At 48.5% G+C, this 6699-nt stretch overlaps 1 pseudogene; it reads right to left on the bottom strand.

The window, feature by feature from the left end:
* Window positions 1-1048: 1048 nt before the first annotated feature.
* On the bottom strand, window positions 1049-5316 carry LOC125546716 (annotated as a pseudogene).
* Between the last annotated feature and the right edge of the window lie 1383 nt (window positions 5317-6699).

The following is a 6699-nucleotide window of genomic DNA, read 5'->3' as shown; positions in this document are numbered from 1 at the left end:
CCCTCCACGGGGTGGTCCTGTTCATCCAGCCCTCCACGGGGTCCTGTTCATCCAGCCCCAACCGGCTCGATCGATCGGGGTCCTATTCATCCAAAGGAAACACCACGTGGTCCTGTTCATCCACCCCCACCGGGAACTGTTCATCCAAACCCCCCCGCAACGCTCACTGTTCATCCAGAGGCAGCATCGATCGGCTTCAGTTAGCAGCAGTAGCGAAGGAATCGCTCGATCAGGTTTAGTTAACAACCATCGATCGATCGCTCGGGTTCAGTAACGCGTAGCCTGCAGTGCAATCGCTCGGGTTCAGTTAGAGCCCAACGCCTCGCTCGGGTTCAGTTAGAGCCAACGCCTCGCACACACGCACGTACGTGTACGAGAGAAACGCGCATCGCTCGGCCCCCGACCTCCCACCGTAACCGGGAACTCCCCGAAATTTTCCTCGCCCTCACTTCTACCATGGTTTTTTCCGTCATGTACGGCCCAAAGAATGTCATGCAGCTGCGTCTCCGGCCCGCCCAGGACGAAAATCCCATTTTCTGTCATGATTTTTTTTCATAGAAGTAGGAGCCCACCACATCTATGATGATACCGGGATCCCACCACATCTATGATGATACCGGGTTTTGTCACAATTATTGTCATAGAAGTGCCATATGTATGACAGAAAAAAAATTCATTCGGCCCAAAATGTCACGGATGTGTCTTTTTTTATAGTGTTACCTGATCTGCACACAAACCAGCGAACAACATCACGCCAAGGTCACCAACGCCGTCATGAAATGACAGGCTTCTTCCACCTTGATAGACTTGCTCGCGCACCAAGATATGAGAGGGGGCCTTCTACTTCTCCCTCGCTCATCACCCCCTTGTCCAAACCATGGATCAACCTTCCTCTACTCTGACCCATGCCATGGACCGAGCTCACTTCCCTCCTCAAGGTCATCTCTTCACCCCTTTCCTCGTGTGGCATGTTGCACCGCTAACCCTCACCTTATCTCCCTCCCTTTCCTCCCATATTGAGACATGCATGTGGTTCTGCTCGGCCGCTTCACCTCACGGCCGCCCTCATCTCCTTATACAATGTCGTATCCGCCGCCTTCTGCCAGCTGTAGAAGAGCATGTTCGATTCTTGAACCTACAAAATATAAAATGCTGAGGTCAATAAGTATGATTTTCTCTTGTCCCTAGTACTATATTTTTATACATGCTTATTGCATAACCAACCTGTGTGTCGTAGTGTACTGTGGACTTGCTGAGCTGCTCGACCTTGAGCTTGTCAGTTTGGCAGAGAACGTTCTTCGTCTTAACCTCCATCTGCAGCTCGGCATCGCGGATGGCGACAGCCTTGGCGGCCTCAACCTCGGCGACCTTGGCCTGCCAGTCCCAGCCTTCCACTTCATGGCGAGGTCGGTCATTGAGGCGGTGTTGTCAGCCTTCCTAGTGTTCTCAAACACCCGCACCTCCACCTTGCTGTTGGACTTATCCTTGAGCGCCTCGCCCTGCTGCCGCATAGAGAGAACCTTGTTCTCGGCGTCCACCTTGGCAGCGTTCTGGCACGTGAGGCCATCCCGCTCCACAAACATCCACCTTGGCTCTACTCGCTGCCTCTTGTTGTGTCTTCTCGCTGAGGTAGGAGAAGTACTCATGCCCCGGCATGTCCACCGGCTGCTTCACGGTGACATTGTAGATGAAGAGGCCGAATTGGTCCAGCTCCTTCTGCACACTACTGAACACCTCCTACTTGAACTTTTTGGTGCAGGTGAAGATCTCGTCCATGGTCAGCTGCGCCACTAGCATCCGGGTCTTACCCTCGATCAGCTCTTTAGCCCTTCACCATGTCGTGCCCATGGCTCCTACCGTACGAGTGCAACAGCGCGATCAACTTCATGTGGAGTAGGAGCTTCGCTTTGACGGTGGGCAGGGCTGGACGTACCACTCGTGGTTCAATCGGTGTTTGACACGCTCGGTCCTGGTTTGTTAGAGAAAATGGACGATCTGGTCTGCTAAAATTGGCCTGGAAAATTGTCAGTCCGATCCGGTCTGGTCTTCAACTGGTCCGACCAAGAGGACTAAGAAAAAAGGGACAATTCCATTTCTGCCCCTAACTGGAACCCACTACTCAAATTTGCCCCTAATTTCAATGTGTGCTCAAATTTTCCCCTCTGCCGTTAGTTGCCCTTATAGAAATGCCCTTCTGTGTCGTTACCGTCCGGTCAAACAACTTTGTGTTGGAAATATGCCCTAGAGGCAATAATAAAATGGTTATTATTATATTTCTTTGTTCATGATAATTGTCTATTGTTCATGCTATAATTGTGTTATCCGGAAATCGTAATACATGTGTGAATACATAGACCACAACACGTCCCTAGTGAGCCTCTAGTTGACTAGCTCGTTGATCAAAAGATAGTCATGGTTTCCTGACTATGGACATTGGATGTCATTGATAACGGGATCACATCATTAGGAGAATGATGTGATGGACAAGACCCAATCCTAAGCATAGCTCAAAGATCGTGTAGTTCTTTGCTGTAGCTTTTCCGAATGTCAAGTATCATTTCCTTAGACCATGAGATTGTGCAACTCCCGGATACCGTAGGAGTGCCTTGGGTGTGCCAAACGTCACAACGTAACTGGGTGACTATAAAGGTACACTACAGGTATCTCCGAAAGTGTCTGTTGGGTTGGCACGAATCGAGACTGGGATTTGTCACTCCGTATGACGGAGAGGTATCTCTGGGCCCACTCGGTAATGCATCATCATAATGAGCTCAATGTGACCAAGTGGTTGATCACGGGATCATGCATTACGGTACGAGTAAAGTGACTTGCCGGTAACGAGATTGAACGAGGTATTGGGATACCGACGATCGAGTCTCGGGCAAGTAACGTACCGATTGACAAAGGGAATTGTATACGGATTGATTGAATCCTCGACATCGTGGTTCATCCGATGAGATCATAGTGGAGCATGTGGGAGCCAACATGGGTATCCAGATCCGCTGTTGGTTATTGACCGGAGAGGCGTCTCGGTCATGTCTGCATGTCTCCCGAACCCGTAGGGTCTACACACTTAAGGTTCGGTGACGCTAGGGTTGTAGAGATATTAGTATGCAGTAACCCGAAAGTTGTTCGGAGTCCCGGATGAGATCCCGGACATCACGAGGAGTTCCGGAATGGTCCGGAGGTAAAGATTTATATATAGGAAGTCCAGTTTCGGCCATCGGGAAGGTTTCGGGGGTCGCCGGTATTGTACCGGGACCACCGGAAGGGTCCCGGGGGTCCACCGGGTGGGGCCACCTATCCCGGAGGGCCCCATGGGCTGAAGTTGGGAGGGGAACCAGCCCCTAGTGGGCTGGTGCGCCCCCCCTTGGGCCTCCCCTGCACCTAGGGTTGAGAAACCCTAGGGGTGGGGGCGCCACCCACTTGGCTTGGGGGGGGAAGCCACCCCTTGGCCGCCGCCCCCTTGGGGGTTCATCTCCTAGGGCCGGCGCCCCCCAAGGCCCCTATATAAAGAGGGGGAGGGAGGGCAGCCGCACCGCCTTGCTCTTGGAGCCTCCCTCTCCCTCCATAACACCTCTCCTCCCCGCTTGCGCTTAGCGAAGCACTGCCGGGATCCTGCTGCATCCACCACCACGCCGTCGTGCTGCTGGATCTTCATAAACCTCTCTTTCCCCCTTGCTAGATCAAGTTGGAGGAGACGACTTCCCAACCATACGTGTGTTGAATGCGGAGGTGCCGTCCGTTCGGCACTAGGTCATCGGTGATTTGGATCACGTCGAGTACGACTCCATCAACCCCGTTCTGTTGAACGTTTCCGTGCGCGATCTACAAGGGTATGTAGATGCACTCCTCTCTCCCTCGTTGCTAGATGACTCCATAGGTTGATCTTTGTGATGCGTAGAAAATTTTAAAATTCTTCTATGTTACCCAACAGTGGCATCATGAGCTAGGTCTATGCGTAGTTTCTATGCACGAGTAGAAACACAAAGCAGTTGTGGGCGTGGATATTGTCAATTTTTGCCGTTACTAGTCTTATCTTGATTCGGCGGCATCGTGGGATGAAGCGGCCCGGACCGACCTTACACGTACGCTTACGTGAGACTGGTTCCACCGACTGACATGCACTAGTTGCATAAGGTGGCTAGCGGGTGTCTGTCTCTCCCACTTTAGTCGGATCGGATTCGATGAAAAGGGTCCTTATGAAGGGTAAATAGAAATTGGCATATCATGTTGTGGTTTTGGCGTAGGTAAGAAACGTTCTTGCTAGAAACCTATAGCAGCCACGTAAAAACTTGCAACAACAATTAGAGGACGTCTAACTTGTTTTTGCAGCAAGTGTTTTGTGATGTGATATGGCCAAAGGATGTGATGAATGATATATGTGATGTATGAGATGATCATGTTCTTGTAATAGGAATCACGACTTGCATGTCGATGAGTATGACAACCGGCAGGAGCCATAGGAGTTGTCTTTATTTATTTATGACCTGCGTGTCAACATAAACGTCATGTAATTACTTTACCTTATTGCTAAAGTGTTAGCCATAGTAGTAGAAGTAATAGATGACGAGACAACTTCAAGAAGACACGATGATGGAGATCATGGTGTCATGCCGGTGACAACGATGATCATGGAGCCCCGAAGATGGAGATCAAAAGGAGCAAATGATATTGGCCATATCATGTCACTATTTGATTGCATGTGATGTTTATCATGTTTTACATCCTTAATTTGCTTAGAACGACGATAGCTTAAATAAGATGATCCCTCGTAATAATTTCAAAGAAAGTGTTCCCCACTAACTTGTGCACCGTTGCGAAGGTTCGTTGTTTCGAAGCACCACGTGATGATCGGGTGTGATAGATTCTAACGTTCGAATACAACGGGTGTAAGCCAGATTTACACACGCAATACACTTAGGTTGACTTGACGAGCCTAGCATGTACAGACATGGCCTCGGAACACAGAAGACCGAAAGTCGAGCATGAGTCGTATAGAAGATACGATCAAACATGAAGATGTCACGATGATTTGACTAGTCCGTCTCACGTGATGATCGAACACGGCCTAGTTGAACTCGGATCATGTTCACTTAGATGACTGGAGGGATGTCTATCTGAGTGGAGTTAATTAAATAATTTGATTAGATGACTAATTATCATGAACTTAGTCCTAAAATCTTTACATTATGTCTTGTAGATCAAATGGCCCACGCTTTCCTCAACTTCAAACTGTTCCTAGAGAAAACCAAGCTGAAAAGATGATGTCAGCAACTATACGGACTGGGTCCGAACCTGAGGATTCATCCTCATAGCTGCCAGAAAGATTAATGTCCTAGAAGCACCGCTAGGTAACGCACCCTATCCAGAGAACAAGACGTTATGAACGCTTGGCAGTCCATGCTGATGATTACTCCCTCGTTCAGTGCGGCATGCTTTACAGCTTAGAACGGGGCTCCAAAAGCGTTTTGAGAGACACGGAGCATATGAGATGTTCGAAGAGCTGAAAATGGTTTTCCAAGCTCATGTCGGGTCGAGAGATATGAAGTCTCTGACAAGTTCTTCAGCTGTAAGATGGAGGAAAATAGTTCTGTCAGTGAGCACATACTCAAAATGTCTGGGTTGCATAACCGCTTGACTCAGCTGGGAGTTAATCTCCCGGATCGCGGTCATTGGACAGAATCCTTCAGTCGCTTCCACACCGAGCTACAAGAGCTTTGTGAATGACTTCATATGCAGGGGAATGGAAAAGACCATTCTGAAGGTAATTCAATGCTTGAAATCAGCAGAGGTGAAATCAAAAAGGACAATCAAGTGTTGATGGTGAATAAAACCACTAAAGTCAAGAAAGGCAAGGGTAAGAAGAACTTCAAGAAGGACGGCAAGGGAGTTGCCGCGCCCCGGTAAGCAAGCTGCTCGGGAAGAAGCCAAAGAATGGACCCAAGCCCGAGACTGAGTGTTTTTATTGCAAGGGAAGTGGTCACTGAAGCGGAACTGCCCCAAATACTTAGCGGACAAGAAGGCCGGCAACACTAAAGGTATATGTGATATACATGTAATTGATGTACCTTACCAGTACTCGTAGTAGCTCCTGGGTATTTGATACCGGTGCAGTTGCTCACATTTGTAACTCAAAGCAGGAGCTGCGGAATAAGCGGAAGACTGGCGAAGGACGAGGTGACGATGCGCGTCAGGAATGGTTCCAAGGTCGATGTGATCTCCATCGGACACGCTACCTCTACATTTACCTACGGGATTAGTTTTAAGCCTCATTAATTGTTATTTAGGGCCAGATTTGAGTATGAACATTGTATTAGGATCTCGTTTAATTCAAGATGGCTACTCATTTAAATCTGAGAATAATGGTTGTTCTATTTATATGAGAGATATGTTTTATGGTCATGCTCCGATGGTGAATGGTTTATTCTTAATGAATCTCGAGCGTAATGCTACACATATTCATAGTGTGAATACCAAAAGATGTAAGGTTTATAATGATAGTCCCACATACTTGTGGCACTGCCGCCTTGGTCACATAGGTGTCAAACGCATGAAGAAGCTCCATGCATATGGACTTTTAGAGTCTCTTGATTACGAATCATTTGACACGTGCGAACCATGCCTCATGGGTAAAATGACCAAGACTCCGTTCTCAGGAACAATGGAGCGAGCAAACCAACTTATTGGAATATACAA

Source organism: Triticum urartu, chromosome 3 (assembly GCF_003073215.2).
Source record: "Triticum urartu cultivar G1812 chromosome 3, Tu2.1, whole genome shotgun sequence".
NCBI classification, from domain to species: domain Eukaryota; kingdom Viridiplantae; phylum Streptophyta; class Magnoliopsida; order Poales; family Poaceae; genus Triticum; species Triticum urartu.
The sequence above is the reverse complement of the archived record's forward strand: the minus strand, read 5'-3'. Positions and strand labels throughout refer to the sequence as shown.